Raw genomic sequence first — 19,536 nt, forward strand, 5'->3', positions numbered from 1 at the left:
CTTGTTGCATATTACTGGCTGCTGTTTGCCTGTGCTAGTCTTGTTGCCTGTTACTGGTTGCTGTTTGCCTGTGCTAGTCTTGTTGCCTGGTACTGGCTGACTTTGTTCACAGGTGGCACTTTAAGACTTAACCATAAATAAATACAGATAAACCAATATTGTTTGTTTAATTGAACAAAAAGTGTGGCGTGGCTTTCCATCTCCCCTGACGGCCGAGCCCATCTCTGAACACCGTGCACAACTCGGGGTTCACATGGCCTTTTTCTGTAAGTGGGGGTTGCATTTTGTCCTTGCCAAGCCAATAACGTGACCTGATTATCTGTCCTTCTCCTGGCCTCCGCTCATTAGCAGAGAGGGGCTGGCCTGCTGTTAGGGGGTCGCTGGAGCAGCAGTAATGCGGCTGTGGTAGGTTCAGAACAAACCTTCCTGCATGCAAACACACGCACGCGCGCGCACGCACACGGCGGTGCCGTCGCAAGCTTCGATGTACAACTACGAACTGGTGGGGTTGTCAGGACAGAGCGGCCACGAGTAGACACAGCAGGTAAGAGAGCTGTTGCTGTTTTCGCAGTGCATTTATCATTCTAAGAATCTCCGCTGTCCCGAAGCTGTTGTGAGAAATATCTCGTTCAAAAGCAGAGACTGTTGCAGTCATGGGTTTGTAAACTTGAAATAATGTTAAAATGCGAAGGCCTCTCACTACCGCTTCTTCTCAACACTGCAACTTCCTACATAATTAAAAGTATCCCCAATATGGCAGACTGAAAGATTGCCCGCAGGAGAAGCCCCCATTGTCTAAAGTAGCCCCCCACCTGTGGTGTCGTCCTGCCCATTGATTACTTTCCTATTTGTGTAACTATGTTATGTTATGTTAAAGGCTCTTACACCGTGCACTGTCACCGGTAGCTGCGTGGTCACTTGGCGCTCTGGGGGATCTGCCTTGCAAATCTTGTTAATTTCACGCTATATTTTATTCATGTAACTTTCTCTCTGTGTATAAGTCCCCTTTCAATGTTTCCTGCCTCTCTCACTCCACCAGTAGGCGCCTGCCTAATCCCTTGTCTGTTTTCTGTGTCTATTGTAAAGCAAGCAGGACTGGGATCACTGCTGCTGCTAATATGACCTTCTGTACAATGTTTCTCTTCGAAGAAATTCACTCTAACAAAAATCAAAAATATACATTTTGATTCCAATATGGGCCCGTGGTCTGGTCACAGGAGGATGTGAGGAGTTTCCGTTGTTTCTTTTGGGGGGAATGCAGGATTGGTAGTTGAGAAGCCTGTTCCTTCCTCTTCTAGTTTTGTCCAACTTCAGGCCCCAAGGGTCGTGATCCTAACAGGTTTTCAGGATAACCCTCATTAATATTCATGAGGGAAAATGTGCATACGTTTAGAATCATTATATGCAAATTTATCTCACGTATATTAATGAGGGGTATCGTGAAAACCCAACATGGATCTGGCCCTCGAGGCCTGGAGTTGGACAACCTGGACACAAACGCTTATACTGCCTGTCAGATCCAGGCTTCTAGTTAAATGCAGGTTCTTGAGATGTTAGGTAACGTTATTGGGATATGTACCATGCACCGCTGCTATTGGCATGGTCTCCGGGCGCTCTGGCGGGTCTGAAAGAGAGTCGGCAGTATTGGTTAGTTGCGAGGAGAGGGAAAGGCAAGATTGCAGTGCTTTGTGTTGGTCTGAAGTACACAGCGCTCTGCCTGCGTGTCACGGGCCATGTTAAGCCCTTTTAAGGCCCGGACACCTTTGTGGCCCCTCTCCACCGAACCAAAGCAATTAGGGGATCCAGAATAACTACGCGTGCCCCCCTAGTCCATATCGCAACCCATCATTTTAGTGATCAAACTAAACATGGGGGACTCGCTTTTAGTCCCCCTACCCTCTTTATTCTTGCTCTAATGAGAATGATAATAAACAAGTAGCATTTCAAGGGTATGATCAGCACTCCACTTTGAGGCTACTTGTGTTCTAGCATAAGTACAGGAAAGGCATCGTTAATGGATGCACATGATCCAGCATAGACAGGCAGCTCAGACCATAGCATAGAGAGCAAGCGACTCATACCATAGCATAGAGAGCAAGCGGCTCATACCATAGCATAGAGAGCAAGCGGCTCAGACCCTAGCATAGAGAGCAAGCGACTCATACCATAGCAAACCTCGGACAAACTTCTGAACCAAATCATCGAGGACACTCCCCTGACCATCTCTATGTGTTCTTGGAACACAAGAGGCCACGACCACCTGCTAAACTCAGAAACCCAAGATCTAGCAAAATTCGATATAATCTGCCTCCAAGAAACTTGGCTGAGGGAAAAACCAATTCTAGACGGATACGACACTGAAATATCACCAGCTATAAAAGGCATTTTTGGACGACCATCATCTGGCCTTTTGACTTCGATCAAAATAGGATCCGGAATTGATATCAAGGAAAAGATAGCTGAAACCTACGGAATCCTCGCTCTTCAGACAGAATGGTCCCATCCCGATACAAACATAAAAGGAACCCAGAAATCAAAATTAGCTATCATTAACACCTATTGGAATCCGCAAAGACACACAAATAAGGAATATTGCGACGAAATGACCACCCTACTAGATAAGATCACCACTGAACTTTACATCGACTTCATCATAATTTGCGGTGACCTGAACGCAAAGTGTGATCATTTTAGGAACATAGCACTTCCGACAGCCGCAAAAACAAGAGGTAACCTATGGTTAGAATTGATGGACTCAAGAAATTTCCACAACATGGCAATGGTAAGAGGCCAACTTCCTGCATTTCCAACATGGGAACGCGACTCGTCAACAGCCACACTTGACTACATCTTCATTTCATTTACTTTGCTACCCTACGCGTCCACCTTCGAGATTTATAAAACGAAAGATAGTGATCACAACCTTTTAACCATGACGCTGGAATCCAAAATCCCGGTGCGACCGTTTTATACATCAAAACTACATCTGGCAACGAACCAAAAGCGGCTTCAGCTCACATCAGCTAAAATCAAAGATATAACGAATAACTACAACGAAGCTCAGCAAACCGCTACGGGCACGCCGGCCAGGCCAAATTACCTGCCCTTTTTTACACCTCACCTACAAAAGCAAAAAATTGGCAAAGTAACAGTAACAACTGGTCACCACGAATATGACAAAGTTCTAGTGCAAAAACGAAGAAAACTGAGAAAATTGCAACGCGACTTTAAAAGAAATCCCAACGAAAACACAAAACAATCACTAGCCTCGGCGACCAGATCTTATAGATCATGGGTAAGACACCGGAGAGCGGAACTCTATCAAAAGGACGCAGAACAGATGTTAAAAACCTTAGCGTCAAAAAGTGTTGGAGATTTTTGGGCTTTAATAAAGAATAACGGCATCCGAACCAACGACAAACTCCTTAGCACGATACCGGAACCATCATGGATAGCTTTCTACTCTGCCCAATTCGCTCCTACCTCCACTTCTGACATGGTGGTCGGAAATCAAAACGAAGCACCATGGATAAATCTAGCAGTCCAAGACGAAATCAAATCAGCAATCTCAAAACTGAAATCATCTAGAGCACCTGGTCCTGACGGACTGTCCAATATAGACCTAAAGAAAAACCCAACGGAATGGTCCCTTTTGATTACAAAAATTTTTGACGACTGCAGAATATCCAGACAAGTCCCGAAAACATGGACAAAGACCATTATTGTACCTATCTTTAAAAAAGGAAGTAGAGATGATCCGGCGAATTATCGACCCATAGCCCTACTGGACATCATGGGCAAAATATTTGCAACCCTACTCCTATCGAAATTTCAAAATTGGGCAAGAACCTCTCCTTCCACCGATCACTTCCAAACGGGATTTCTCAAGACAGCCTCCACAAGTATAAACATCTTGATCCTGAACATTATCAAAGACAAAGTAAAAAACGGAGCTCCAAAAGTCTTCCTCGCATTTATCGACTTATCTAAAGCATTTGACAATGTAAACCGTCAAAGACTATGGTCGAAACTATCCAACTGGAAGTGTCCAGAGGAAATATTAGAACCAATAATCGCATTACATACAGAGACAACCATGCGAGTTCGATTAAACCGACAAGGCCTGCTATCAGAAGCAGTAAAGGTTGCAAGAGGAGTCAAACAGGGGTGTCCTTTAGCCCCCGCCTTATTCATTACATTCTTAGGCGACTTCCAATATACACAAACTTCATTGAGAGTATTTCCTCCAAAAGTTGGTAACAATGCGGTGTCCAGGTTGCTCTACGCCGATGACCTGATCCTGATGGACCAAACTCAAGTCGGTCTGCAGCGGCAGTTGACAAACCTGGCCAAATTCATCACCCAAAACGACTTAGAAATAAATACAGAAAAATCTAAAATCTTGATATTTGGAAAGAAGCGCTCAAAACCGAATCCAGCTGATACCTGGTTTCTAGACAACGTAAAGATTGAGACAGTCACAAACATCAGATACTTGGGTGTCATGATTGACGAAGCAAGAAACGAGAACTCATCCATCCTGGCTCTGTGGGCAAAAGTCAAAACACTCACCACCCAGATAAGACTGATTGACAATAAATACGGTAAATTTTCCTTAGTACCAACAATTCAGTTCTACAAACAAAAGGTGGTTCCCGCTTTGATTTACGGAATGGATGTAGCACTCAACATGCACGACTCCATCTGGCCAAAACTAGAGGGATACCTCTGGAAAGCTGTTTTAGGACTGCCAAAATCGGCCTCTATCGCAGCCATACGACGAGAACTTGGCTTACTATCCTTGTCAGCATCTTTAGAACAAAGCCAAATGAGAGCACTAAGGAAAATCATCGACCCGGACTCGCTTCCGATATACAAAATAATCCGAGAAGAACTCAAGACGGAGCGCTGTAAAGCATTGACCCTGTGGGAAGAGAAACTAACTTTAAAACTAAAAGCCCTTGCTTGCACTTGCGAGGACTTAATTCAAAACCCAGAAAAAATCAAAAGCAAAGTAGCACATGAGGACTGGATCACCACATGTAATCTGGCAACGGCCAATAAATTGCTCTGCCATCTTCCACCTACCACTAACAACCTAAACCGTCCTCTGAATTATTGCATCAAATTTCCAAACAAAAATCTTCGGAAAACTTTCATGAGGACAAGACTAAACCTGATACATACACAAGAAGTCCGAGCAATCCGTACCCAAGTAGCGAATAAAACCTGTAGACTATGTCTAAACCCAGATATTACAGAAACATCAAGACATTTGATCCTAAACTGTCCTAAAACTGCCTACCTCCGAACGACATTCTTGCTGCCGCTACTTCAGGATTCTGCGCTTAGAGAAGAACAGACTTGGTGGTTTAGATTGATCGCCGGGGAAAAAACAAAATGGGTTATAGTGGCAGTTAAGATCCTTGAAGCGGCCTTAAAACAAACTACAGAAACTTGATCCAAATAAACGACCCTAGCGAAGATGAAAAAACTGGCGAAACTGCTGACCCCCCTTTTCCTTCTTTCTTTATACCTTGTAAAAACCATTTCTTTTCTTTTGGTTAAAATCAAGTAATAAAAAAAAAAAAAAAAAATATGGGCCCGTGGTCTGGTCACAGGAGGATGTGAGGAGTTTCCGTTGTTTCTTTTGGGGGGAATGCAGGATTGGTAGTTGAGAAGCCTGTTCCTTCCTCTTCTAGTTTTGTCCAACTTCAGGCCCCAAGGGTCGTGATCCTAACAGGTTTTCAGGATAACCCTCATTAATATTCATGAGGGAAAATGTGCATACGTTTAGAATCATTATATGCAAATTTATCTCACGTATATTAATGAGGGGTATCGTGAAAACCCAACATGGATCTGGCCCTCGAGGCCTGGAGTTGGACAACCTGGACACAAACGCTTATACTGCCTGTCAGATCCAGGCTTCTAGTTAAATGCAGGTTCTTGAGATGTTAGGTAACGTTATTGGGATATGTACCATGCACCGCTGCTATTGGCATGGTCTCCGGGCGCTCTGGCGGGTCTGAAAGAGAGTCGGCAGTATTGGTTAGTTGCGAGGAGAGGGAAAGGCAAGATTGCAGTGCTTTGTGTTGGTCTGAAGTACACAGCGCTCTGCCTGCGTGTCACGGGCCATGTTAAGCCCTTTTAAGGCCCGGACACCTTTGTGGCCCCTCTCCACCGAACCAAAGCAATTAGGGGATCCAGAATAACTACGCGTGCCCCCCTAGTCCATATCGCAACCCATCATTTTAGTGATCAAACTAAACATGGGGGACTCGCTTTTAGTCCCCCTACCCTCTTTATTCTTGCTCTAATGAGAATGATAATAAACAAGTAGCATTTCAAGGGTATGATCAGCACTCCACTTTGAGGCTACTTGTGTTCTAGCATAAGTACAGGAAAGGCATCGTTAATGGATGCACATGATCCAGCATAGACAGGCAGCTCAGACCATAGCATAGAGAGCAAGCGACTCATACCATAGCATAGAGAGCAAGCGGCTCATACCATAGCATAGAGAGCAAGCGGCTCAGACCCTAGCATAGAGAGCAAGCGACTCATACCATAGCATAGAGAGCAAGCGACTCATACCATAGCATAGAGAGCAAGCGGCTCAGACCATAGCATAGAGAGCAAGCGACTCATACCATAGCATAGAGAGCAAGCGACTCATACCATAGCATAGAGAGCAAGCGGCTCAGACCATAGCATAGAGAGCAAGCGACTCATACCATAGCATAGAGAGCAAGCGACTCATACCATAGCTAGTTTACGGGCTGCTGTGCGCTCTACAAATGTGAATAAATAAATAAATAAATAAATAGCATAGAGAGCGGATCGAGATTAGAAGATACCAGGTTTGTGAAATCGTCATTTGAGAACGTGCAGAAAAACCTTTGAATTGTACAAAAAAGGCAAACCCTGTTTTGTGTCAAATAGGCAGACCCTAAAATATGTTTGCCAGAGGCCTGCGATGGCCGGTCCGCTCTCATCTGTCTTGAGCCCCTTCCACTCGGATGGCCACATAAAAAGAAAGATCAGGTAATGAGCTAAACACTGCCACCTGCATGTGAGGCGGCAAACCTTTGGGCAGCACAGTACTGTGACTGATAAAAGGTTGATTTCCCAGGATAACTGTATCATCTGCTGGCAAAGCCATGATAAAAACATGAACGCTTGGGTGCCAGTCTTGAATTTGGATACCAAGGACCTGATGCATGGAGTTTTTTGCCCGGTTCAAAGTGACTTTGCACTGCTGAAAAGTCACTTTACACCGCCGATAAAAACTCTGATTCATGGAACTGTGCTGAGTGTATTTTTGCAGTGCAAAGTGAGTGCAAAGTCATTATGCACTGCAAAAATGACTATGCACGGCAGAAATATGCTTTCAACAGTTCCATGTATCAGGGTTTGTGGCAGCAGTGCAAAGTCACTTTTCAGCAGTGCAAAGTCACTTTGAACCGTGCAAAAAATTCCTTCAAACAGGCCCCTTATCACCTCTCCGGACTAACACTATATGCTCATCATTGGAGGTGGCTGCCGAGGTTTTACAACTCCAGAAATGAGCAAACCAGTTTCTAGACCGTCAGCATACTGAGGCGGCATCCGTTTCTATAGTAACCGGTATCTGGTGCAGGTACATTGGTGATAACAGCACGTGTTGTGCTATAAAAGAAAGTACATACATATGGAGGCTTCTCAACTTCAGACATAGGAAAGGCTGAGTCTGCCTTGCTGGAATTTGATGATTGCGATGTTGTATATGAACACGGATCTCTGCAATGAGTGCTTAACACGCTGAGCTATCTTCTGAACCATGGCTGCACTCAATTTATTAATATGCATTTCAATTTAGGTTATTGCGCATGATCAATATAATCACCAAAGAAAGGTGAGAATGCTGCAGCAGGTGTGCCGTAGTGTACGAGCAAACAATGTATACCACAGAGAGAACTCCCAAAGCATTACAGGATGAGAGCAGAATGTGTTTGTCATCAACAGACAGACAATAGGGTCAGAGAGTCAGCAGCACACCATGATGTGTACTGATGTGTGCTATTTACAGTTTTTAAACAATGAGCACTGACTTCTTTTGATCAGGCTGCATTTTGGGGCACCCCCTCCAAGGAGGGGTCCTGGGGCAAGTGCCCTGTTTTCCTTCCCCTCTGATTATTTGTGTTCTAGGTTTGGGCTTTCTGTCCAGAGGGGAGGTCTCGTGCTTGTAGTGAGGGCATGCATTGGCCAGGGGAGGAATACGTCAGCTGGAGCTAGAGGTCTAGATATGTGTTATTCGGGTTCCGAGGGGAGGTTAGTTTGAGTTTGTGTGTGGTGAGCAAGGTGGAGAGAATTGAGATTTAGTCAAAAGTGGTAGAGGGTGTTCTGGTGGGTTTATGTATTGCTTACAAATTCTCAGCCCCACTGTTGGTATGCTGAGTCCACAGTACCGGGTAGTTGTTCTCTTAGTGCTTTGAAGTGTTGTGTTCCCGTCGATATCTTTCTCTGAAAGCCCCGGTTTACTTTCTACGCGGATGGTCAGAGCTGGTGCAGCGTTCCCTGGGCTGTGCCTGCCGGTGCGGCCGGTGTGGCGTTCCCTTGAGCTGTGCCTGCCGGTGCAGCGTTCCCTTGGGCTGTGCTTGCCGGTACGGCGTTCCCTTGGGCTGTGCCTGCCGGTACGGCATTCCCTTGGGCTGTGCCTGCCAGTGGGGCGTTCCCTTGGGCTGTGTCTGCTGGTGCGGCCAGCGCAGCGTTCCCTTGGGCTGTGCCGCCGGTGCAGCATTCCCTTGGGCTGTGTCTGCCGATGTGGCCGGTGCGACATTCCCTTGCGCTGTGCCTGCCAGTGCGACATTCCCTTGGGCTGTGCCTGTCGGTGCAGTGTTCCCTTGGGCTGTGCCTGCTGGTGCGGCATTCCCTTGGGCTGTGTCTGCCGGTGCGGCATTCCCTTGGGCTGTGCCACTGGTGCAGCGTTCCCTTGGGCTGTGCCACCGGTGCAGCATTCCCTTGGGCTGTGTATGCCGGTGCGGCCAGTGCGACGTTCTCTGGGCTATGCCTGCCGGTGCAGCAGTCCCTTGGGCTGTGTCTGCCGGTGCAGTGTTCCCCTGGTCTGTGCCGCTGGTGCAGCATTCCCTTGGGCTGTGTCTGCCAGTGCAGCCGGTGTGACATTCCCTTGGGCTGTGCCTGCCGGTGCAGCGTTCCCCTGGGCTGTGTCTGCCAGTGCGGCCGGTGCGACGTTCACTTGGGCTGTGCCTGCCAGTGCGGCGTTCCCTTGGGCTGTGTCTGCCGGTGCGGCCGGCGCGGCTTTCCCCTGAGCTGTGCCGCCGGTGCAGCATTCGCTTGGGCTGTGCCTGCCGGTGCGGCGTTCCCTTGGGCTGTGCCTGCCGGTGTGGCGTTTCTGTACATGTTGGCACTTCATTTCCTCTCAAGCTGGCCCTAAAACTACGAAGACCACCTGACTCCGTGTCACTGGCACCCACACTCAAGTCCTGGTCATCCCTTACACATTACTGGTGTGAGGTACTGCACACAATATCTGGCATTAAAATAGCGAAGACTACAATGCCCTGGGTGCATTTGTTTGTTAAATGTGAAACCGCAAGTCTAGAAAAGTGGTGCCCCGACAACATGGAGTTCTCTGGTCCCCCTAGACATGGCCCTTGGCCTGCTATGGTGCAACATGGAGTTCTCCTGTCCCCCTAGACATGGCCCTTGGTCTGCTATGGTGCAACATGGAGTTCTCTGGTCCCCCTAGGCATGGCCCTTGGTCTGCTATGGTGCAACATGGAGTTCTCCTTTCCCCCTAGACATGGCCCTTGGTCTGCTATGGTGCAACATGGAGTTCTCCTGTCCCCCTAGACCTGGCCCTTGGTCTGCTATGGTGCAACATGGAGTTCTCTGGTCCCCCTAGGCATGGCCCTTGGTCTGCTATGGTGCAACATGAAGTTCTCTGGTCCCCATAGGCATGGCCCTTGCACTGTTATGGTGCAACATGGAGTTCTCCTGTCCCCGCAGACATGGCCCTTGGTCTGCTATGGTGCAAGATGGAGTTCTCCTGTCCCCCTAGGCATGGCCTTGGTCTGCTATAGTGCAACATGGAGTTCTCCGGCCCCCCTAGACATGGCCCTTGGTCTGCTATGGTGCAACATGGAGTTCTCCGGCCCCCCTAGACGTGGCCCTTGGTCTGCTATGGTGCAACATGGAGTTCTCTGGTCCCCCTAGACATGGCCCTTGGTCTGCTATGGTGCAACATGGAGTTCTTTGGTCCCCCTAGGCGTGGCGCTTGGTCTGCTATGGTGCAACATGGAGTTCCCAGGTCCCCCTAGGCATGGCCCTTGGTCTGCTATAGTGCAACATGGAGTTCTCCGGCCCCCCTAGACATGGCCCTTGGTCTGCTATGGTGCAACATGGAGTTCCCAGGTCCCCCTAGGCATGGCCCTTGGTCTGCTATGGTGCAACGTGGAGTTCTCCGGCCCCCCTAGACATGGCCCTTGGTCTGCTATGGTGCAACATGGAGTTCTCCAGTCCTCCTAGGCATGGCTCTTGGTCTGCTATGGTGCAACATGGAGTTCTCCGGTCCCCCTAGACATGGCCCTTGGTCTGCTATGGTGCAACATGGAGTTCTCCTGTCCCCCTAGGCATGGCCCTTGGTCTGCTATGGTGCAACATGGAGTTCTCCTGTCCCCCTAGACATGGCCCTTGGTCTGTTATGGTGCAACATGGAGTTCTCCTGTCCCCCTAGACATGGCCCTTGGTCTGCTATGGTGCAACATGGAGTTTCCAGGTCCCCCTAGACATGGCCCTTGGTCTGCTATGGTGCAACATGGAGTTCTCTGCCCCCCCCCCTAGACATGGCCTTTTGGTCTGCTATGGTGCAACATGGAGTTCTCCTGTCCCCCTAGGCATGGCCCTTGGTCTGCTATGGTGCAACATGGAGTTCTCCTGTCCCCCTAGACATGGCCCTTGGTCTGTTATGGTGCAACATGGAGTTCCCCTGTCCCCCTAGACATGGCCCTTGGTCTGCTATGGTGCAATATGGAGTTTTCAGGTCCCCCTAGACATGGCCCTTGGTCTGCTATGGTGCAACATGGAGTTCTCTGGCCCCCCCTAGACATGGCCCCTTGGTCTGCTATGGTGCAACATGGAGTTCTCTGGCCCCCCCTAGACATGGCCCCTTAGTCTGTTATGGTGCAACATGGAGTTCTCTGGTCCCCTTAGACATGGCCCCTTGGTCTGCTATGGTGCAACATGGAGTTCTCTGGCCCCCCTAGACATGGCCCCTTGGTCTGCTATGGTGCAACATGGAGTTCTCTGGTCCCCCTAGACATGGCCCCTTGGTCTGTTATGGTGCAACATGGAGTTGTCAGGTCCCCCTAGACATGGCCCTTGGTCTGCTATGGTGCAACATGGAGTTCTCTGCCCCCCCCCCCTAGACATGGCCCCTTGGTCTGCTATGGTGCAACATGGAGTTCTCCGGTCCCCCTAGACATGTTCTCTTGGTCTGCTATGGTGCAACATGGAGTTTTCAGGTCCCCCTAGACATGGCCCTTGGTCTGCTATGGTGCAACATGGAGTTCTCTGCCCCCCCCCCTAGACATGGCCCCTTGGTCTGCTATGGTGCAACATGGAGTTCTCCGGTCCCCCTAGGCATGGCCCTTGGTCTGCTATGGTGCAACATGGAGTTCTCCAGTCCTCCTAGGCATGGCCCTTGGTCTGCTATGGTGCAACATGGAGTTCTCCTGTCCCCCTAGACATGGCCCTTGGTCTGCTATGGTGCAACATGGAGTTCTCCGGTCCCCCTAGGCATGGCCCTTGGTCTGCTATGGTGCAACATGGAGTTCTCCTGTCCCCCTAGACATGGCCCTTGGTCTGCTATGGTGCAACATGGAGTTCTCCGGTCCCCCTAGACATGGCCCCTTGGTCTGCTATGGTGCAACATGGAGTTCTCCGGTCCCCCTAGACATGGCCCCTTGGTCTGCTATGGTGCAACATGGAGTTTTCAGGTCCCCCTAGACATGGCCCTTGGTCTGCTATGGTGCAACATGGAGTTCTCTGCCCCCCCCCTAGACATGGCCCCTTGGTCTGCTATGGTGCAACATGGAGTTTTCAGGTCCCCCTAGACATGGCCCTTGGTCTGCTATGGTGCAACATGGAGTTCTCTGCCCCCCCCTAGACATGGCCCCTTGGTCTGCTATGGTGCAACATGGAGTTCTCCGGTCCCCCTAGGCATGGCCCTTGGTCTGCTATGGTGCAACATGGAGTTCTCCAGTCCTCCTAGGCATGGCCCTTGGTCTGCTATGGTGCAACATGGAGTTCTCCTGTCCCCCTAGACATGGCCCTTGGTCTGCTATGGTGCAACATGGAGTTCTCCGGTCCCCCTAGACATGGCCCTTGGTCTGCTATGGTGCAACATGGAGTTCTCCGGTCCCCCTAGACATGGCCCCTTGGTCTGCTATGGTGCAAATATTGTTATTTGGTTTAAGGTCATTGATCCACACAATTCCTTTGGTCTCCAGGTGCTCATTCCTCTGGGCAAGGGATGGTTATTTGCCCCGGATGTTGCTTTGGCTTCACGCCGGCAACGGTCCACTGCGGAGCCCTGTGTGCCAAGGTTCATCGTTGGCGTGTATAAAATTGGGGCTGAATTATTTCACTGATTGCCTTGCCCGTTTCTGCCTATTGGGGAGGGATTGTGGCCACTCTCACCGTTTCCTGTGTATCTCCCCATCGCTTGTTATCTACCCTCGAATCTCCCATTCATAGCCTGGATCCCCAGCTTCACCCGGAAGCAGTTGATCTGCCATCTTTGCACCTGCCACTCCAATACCTGATATGAACATTTTTTGGCCAAAATGTGCATCACATTATGCAATGCCACTAGCCGACACCAAAGAATTTGTGATATTTCTTTTGCAAATCTTTTTCAGATATAAAAAGTATTGTACTCTGATTTCAGAGTCATGATCGGTTCTGTTGATAAGTAGCTCACGTAATATTTACTTGCCATTTCATTATACTGTTAATATTAGTTGGTACGACTGCCCAACGTTGCTTACCATGGAAGGGTGAAGGGCTGCCAGGATTCACAACTCTGAGCTGGTGGCTGAACACTGTACACTGCAGCAGGTGCTTATTGGACTGAGTTATCTGACCAGCAAGACAGACACAGACAAGGGTGAGCCCTGTACACTGGTGACTTCCCTTTGATAGAGGGTGGGTTCTTGAATTGAATAGTGAGCGAGTTCTGGAAGGCATTAAAGTGATTACAGGCTGACTTTACAATCTCGGTGGATGTAGCCGGCCTTGAGGGCCGGGATCCGGACGGGTTTTCAGGATGTCCTTCATCAATATTCATGAGGAGAAATTTGCATAAGGTTAGAATCATTGTATGCAAATTTATCTCATGAATATGAATGGGGGGGGGTCATAGATCCGAACCTCCAGGCCTGGAGTTGGACAACCTCACTACACAGAGGGGAGAATGTAATGTAGGATTCTAATCCGTTTAGAGGGGGTCCTTTGGCTGGAAATTATTGGAAACTTGAACCTGCAGGCGAGAGCCTCTTATCAGAGGCAGGGTAAGATGCTTGGCACAGATCTGCCATCCGCCTCTGTAGATTAGGGCCCAGGGTTGCAGAGCATGGCAGAAAGGTTGAACGTTGGTTTGCGAGTCATTCGCCCACCAACCACTCCCTCACCTGACCCCCTCCCTTTTACAGACCCATTACGTCTCTAGTTCACGTTCGTCATCCAGCACGTGACCTCTTCTTGGTCCAGTAGGTGAGCTAGGTTGGCAGCTGGCAGACGGGCACTTCTATCCTGGGAATCGGAAAGCTCTCCTCCAGGAGATAGTCCACTTGTGGGTGAACTAAAAAAAACATTCGCGAGTTAAGGTTACATTAGTAGTGTGATGGACTTTGTATAAGGGAAGCGCTTTGTGTGTATTACGCGTGTGCAGCTTCACTGTAGCATTGTCAATGTTGATCGATTTCCTCTTTTTATTGGTATTTACTTGAACTCTTCTTAAAAATGCAAATCTAGGTCGGCTCGCAGTCCCCGGGTTGCGCCGAGTTTACACAAGCTCTTCCCTCTTGTGAGAGGCGATGTTTGCTCACGATGATAACAGAGCCATCGATTGCCCTGATTAAAGGGCGCATTGCGGTTAATGGTTGATCCGTCATCCAACGAGTTGCCATCACGCGCACTCTGTCCCCTTTAGTGGCCGACGACCTGACAGCCTGGTGCAGAGCGGTCAGGAATCCTCAGCTGCTGAAATAATGCTGGCTTCATATGTGCACTGGATACCTATAGAAGCCGGGGGCGAACTGCATCGAGCGCGCAAGCTGCACCATCCATGCCAAGACAGAAAACCACATGGGCACTTGCCGTTCTACGCAACGTAGTAGCGAAACGCCATCCACACCAACGTCAAGGAAAGTGACATCAACTCCTGACATGTGTTTCGCTCTACTGCTCTGTTCAGCTGCGTAGAGCTGTTGTCAGAACACGATGGTTTATGCCGATACAAAAGGCTAACACACCGGGCAATGCCCCACTCTGTTGTTAGATTATTCTGCTGCTTTTGTATTGCCTTTGGAGCTGCCTGCTCCAAAGGCAACATAGACTCGCCATCCGTGCCAAGAAAAGGACCCACATTCAGGCACGGGTATCTAGTGCATCCAACAACACAGCTGCACTTTTCAAAATCTGCAGGGAGCTACTCAACCCTTCCGGAGTCTCTTCCTCCCCTCTTCCTTCCTAGGCCGTCTGCAACGCACTGGCCACACACTTTGCCACCAAACTCAGATCATCCTGAACACCCTTGTTACTCACCCACCAAATCCATTCCACACCCCCTTTCCTCCCTTGGCCACTCACCCTCCTCCTTCCGCCTTATCCTCCTTCGGCCCTGTCACACCTGAAGAAGTTACGAGAGTTGTCCACTTCATGAAGGTTTCTTCCAGACAGGTTCTCCCCTGCTCATCCAGAACCATCAAGGGCAACATTGGCTCTCTTGCCCTCGCACTTGCTGATTTCTGCAACCACTGTTTCGCAGCTGGATCTTTCCCCTCCTCCCTTAAGCACTCCCTTATGCGTCCACTCCGGAAAAAACCTTCAATAGACCGTACCTGTCAGCCAAATACCATCCCATTTCAATCACCCCCGTCCTGGGAAAACTGCTGGAAAACCTGGCTTTGCCCCAACTCAACTCGCACACTGAACTTATAGGTGGTCTCCACGACCATCAATCTGGATTCTGAGCATCCAGAGGCACGGAAAATGCTCTTCTGAACACCCGTGAAGAACTGCTTGCATCCCTAGACTCCAACTCCCCTGCTGTCCTCATCCTACTTGGTCTCTCCTCTGCCTTTGACACTGCCAACCATTCCATCCTCATACAAAGGCTCCACAATAGCTTTGGTATCTCAGAACTGGCACTGGATTAGCTGACCTCTTTCCTAACGGACTTCTCTTCCCATATCATCCTGGGCACCTTGTCCTCTCCTACTTCCTTCTCCACCTGTGGTGTCCCCCAGGGCTCTATGCTCTACCCCAGGCTCTTTAACATCTACCATGGTCAGCTGGCAATCCTCATCTCCTCCTTCTGTCCCAACATCCATTGTTATGCAGACGACACTGAACTCTTTTTCAGACTTCCTGCTGACTCACTCACACTGTCCTCCATCCCTGACTGCCTATCTGCCATCCAGGCCTGGTGCACTTCCAACGATCTCTGCCTCAATTCCAGCAAAACAGAGATCCTTCCACTTGGGACCCCTGCTCCCTCCTTCTTCCCTTCTCTCTGGCCTCCCACCATGGGGTCTCCCCCCTGCTCATTCTTCCAAAGCCATAAACCTTGGAGTCCTCTTTGACTCCTCTCTATCCTTCCTCCCTCACACTCAGGACATTGCTAAGAAGTCCCACTTTCAACTCTTCCTTCTCAAAGGAATTCTCCCTTTTCTCACTCTCCCCCAGAAGCTCAAAGTTTCCCGAGCACTGGTTCTCTCTAGCTTGACTATTGCAATAGATTCCTCCTCAATATTCCTTCTTCCACTCTGCAACCCCTTCAGCTAATCCAGAATAGAGCAGCAAGACTTATCCTTTGCTTAAGCCCAGGGGCCACATCTCTCCTGCCCTAAAATGTCTTCACTGGCTCCCTGTTGCTGCACTGATCAAATTCAGATCCCTCTGCATCATCCACAAGGCTGCCTCGGGCCAGGGACCACACTATCTACAATTGTCTCTCTCAAAATACTCTCCTTCTAGACCTCTACGTTCCTCTGGAACCAACACCTTGTGTACAAAGGTTTTAGCAAAACAGAGCAGGAGGACATTTGTTTTCCTCAGCTGGATCCCTTCTCTGCAACAGCGCCCCCCTCCCTCTGCGTCCTGAGCAATACCTTCTTAAATTGCAAAAGCACCTCAAGACGTTCCTCTTTTCCTCCTCCTTCCCTTCTTCCCTCCTCTGCTAATCTCTCACAGTTGCTGTGATTAGTGTATTGTACCCTTATGCATCCTCTGGGCCCCTGACCACTCACACCCAATCTTCCCAGCTTCTGTCTACCCTCAGCACTTGCCTCGGCACACCCTCTGCCCTGGAGACTTGCACTTTTCCACCCAATGTGCCTCCAGGCCGTATACCACTTACCATACTTTGCACTTCATCTGTGGCTCACCCACGTGCACGGACACCCCAGCACCTACCCCACTGCCCTCTTCCTTGCTGCACTTGCACGTTCTGAATACCCACACAGCATAGTATGTTTGTCTGTTCCTTCCCCCTCTATATTTATATTTGTTTATTTTTGTATGTACTTCATCCCATGTTCCCCCACCCTGTTGCCCTGTGTGTGCTTTAAAACAGAATTTACTTGCTGTACAAGCGCCTAACAAGCAAATAATAAATAAATAAATAAATACTGTGGCTGGAAATGCACTTTGGAGGAAGTTCACAAGTTTGGGGATTGACCCTGATTTATTAAACCCAATATTTAATTTAATTGTAATTGGTTATATATAACATGCTTAATACCCAGAGGTTTCTGTGCACTGACTCGGGGATCGAACCAGTGTTGCTTCGTATCGTCTTGTTTCCAAGGCAAGCACGTTGCTACTGAGCTATCCTCCCGAGACTATGATTGTAATATGATTGCATACTAATACTTAGGTTAGAGTTCGCCTTGATGCAATTGGCACTTCATCTAATTACATAACCACTGAACATCGATTGAAACAGGGGTGTGTGTTAGTGCCCCTAAATTTTAGTATGTATGTCTCTGATACTCTTGATAATGCTCCTAATATTTTGACAAAATTAAGAGACCATCATATTAACTACTTTGCATATGCTGTGGGACAAATTAAAGGAAGTCATCCCTTCTCCCCAGAGGGGAGCCACCCCTTTAAATATAGGGAGGCGAATCCACTCTAAAAGACCCTCACTATGGGTCTAAGAAAGTGGGACCTCACTGAGAGTGGCACCCCTTAGGGGACAAGGACTCTAGTTCCCTCGAGGAACTCCCTAGACCAAACACTGTGTTCGGTCCAGGGCGGGCCTCAAGAAACACCATCTCGGCATACACGGGACTGACTACAATGAAGAATAAAATGTCCCTCTTACACTTGGCTGCAGGCAATGCTGGAGCAAACGTAGCCTGCAAAGGAAAAGTGGAGGCACCTTTAAGGAGAGATGTGTACTTAACTGAGACAAGTATATTACAGAGGAAGAGAGAGCATGGCACACAGGGGAAGGCCAGTGACATGATTGGGCCTTGGAGAGGCAGAGCAAAAGCAAGTTGCAGAGCAAGCGTGGGACGTGGGATACCAGAACAGAGAAACCATTAACAGAGCAAAGACATGAGTCCTGTACAAAGGGGTGGTGTGACCACGAACATCTCGAGGTGGATGAGCAGTCTGGTGAATGGCGCTGAGAAATCGCAACCAGGAGTGTCATGAGCTCCCTACCGCCAATGGCTGTAGATGGAAGCCATATGCACCGAAACTGAGAATGGAACCCCGGCAAAAGTAACTGCGGGGAAACCAGACCAAAGAGGTGGTGACCTGAGCGAGTGCTTAGTCCTGCAACGTTCCTCCCCTGCATACAAGATGGTACCAAGGAGAACGGGAAAAGTGGGATGCCACCGGGGCAACATTATATGAAAAGAGAAACTCGCCCCAGTCATAAGGACGAAATACGAACAATAAAACAGTTTGACTGGGGATATGAAAGACCCATTAAAAACATAACGAATAGCCTTGGCTGGCAAAATAAAAGAGACTGCAAACGAATACCCTGGGGAAAAAGGGGAAAGGACCGACAAGATCCGAGTGGGAGAGTGGAGAAAACACGTCAGATATACAAGCGAAAATTGTTGTGAGATAAAAGTGTTAAGTGAGCAAGATAAATTATTAGACAATCCAATAACAAGAAGCCTGGAGAGGGGAAAGCTTAAGTTGGAGGAAGTCAGAACAAACCCGGGGAAGGTTGAGGTTAAAGTCTAGGAGACATATATAATAAAGGATAAAACAGAGAGAGAGTATCTCAAGGAGAACTAACCTAAAGAGAATCCTAAAGACAGGACAAGAGTAATTTTGTAGAGCTACATGAGCTCAGGAAGGAGATAGAAACAAGATATCAAGGAAGTTTGTGTTAAGAAACATACATTCTTTGACCAAAGAGATTTCTATATCAAAAGTACCAGAAGGCAAGACCAGAAGAAAAGAAATATGCTCTTGGTCTAATGTTGGGTTATTCATATTAGTGCTAGGGCTAGGCGGAACCAGATTAAGACTGAGGACATGAATGTTTGGTGGACGTCCTGACAACAGACGAGACCCTTTAGTTTCTTAGACGGGCACAGGGAAAGATAGGCCTTTTCCTTATAGTTTAAAAGATTCCTTAAAATGTCCACCAGGTGTCCTGCTACTTCTCCCGACCCGCCACAGTTGTTACATGTGACTAGAAAAAGGCCTCATAGATCCCTGTACGTGGTATTGGATTTTTCTAATCAACCCACCTGTCACCATCTGCACACCCAAACAGCCGTGTGCTTCATGTGGCACTCCTTCTTTACTTGTGCCTCTTGTGGCGCTCCTCCTGTACGACAGCAATTTGGTACTGTAATTCAGCACCAAATTCAAGCGCTTACGAAATTGGAGGAGTGCCAGAAGAATAACCATGCAAAGGGAGAGATAACGAAAGTGCCGGTTGCTAGGTCGGTTTCCAGCCCTTCCTAGCAACCGGCACCCATATTCCGAAAGTGGCGCAATCAGTCCGACTTCGGAAGATTGCACCACCTTCAGAATAGGTCGCAATTACCGAAAATGTTGTTAGCACTTTTTACGACATTTTCGGTAATTAGCACCAACTTCAGAATCGGGCCCTAAGAGTAGAACACAGGCAAAAGCACAGTAATGTATGTTACTTCTTACGGGCGGCAGCACAGCACACATTTATCATGACTCCTTCATACACAGCGGCTTGAAGTTGTTGACCCTTTTTGCTATTTGGGATCACATGGCCACCTCGTGTCATAGGAC

The 19,536-nt window shown here is 48.6% G+C and overlaps 1 protein-coding gene across 1 annotated transcript in view; it reads left to right on the forward strand.

Moving 5' to 3' along the window:
• The first annotated feature begins 439 nt into the window (after positions 1-439).
• VIL1 (villin 1) overlaps positions 440-19,536 on the forward strand; it is a 426,415-nt gene continuing 407,318 nt past the window's right edge. Inside the window, exon 1 of the mRNA XM_069616842.1 lies at positions 440-544. The gene's annotated coding sequence lies outside the window, so the exon portion shown is untranslated. The remainder of the gene's footprint in view (positions 545-19,536) is intronic.

This window comes from Ambystoma mexicanum, chromosome 9 (assembly GCF_040938575.1).
Source record: "Ambystoma mexicanum isolate Mex_15411 chromosome 9, UKY_AmexF1_1, whole genome shotgun sequence".
Taxonomy (NCBI): Eukaryota; Metazoa; Chordata; class Amphibia; order Caudata; family Ambystomatidae; genus Ambystoma; species Ambystoma mexicanum.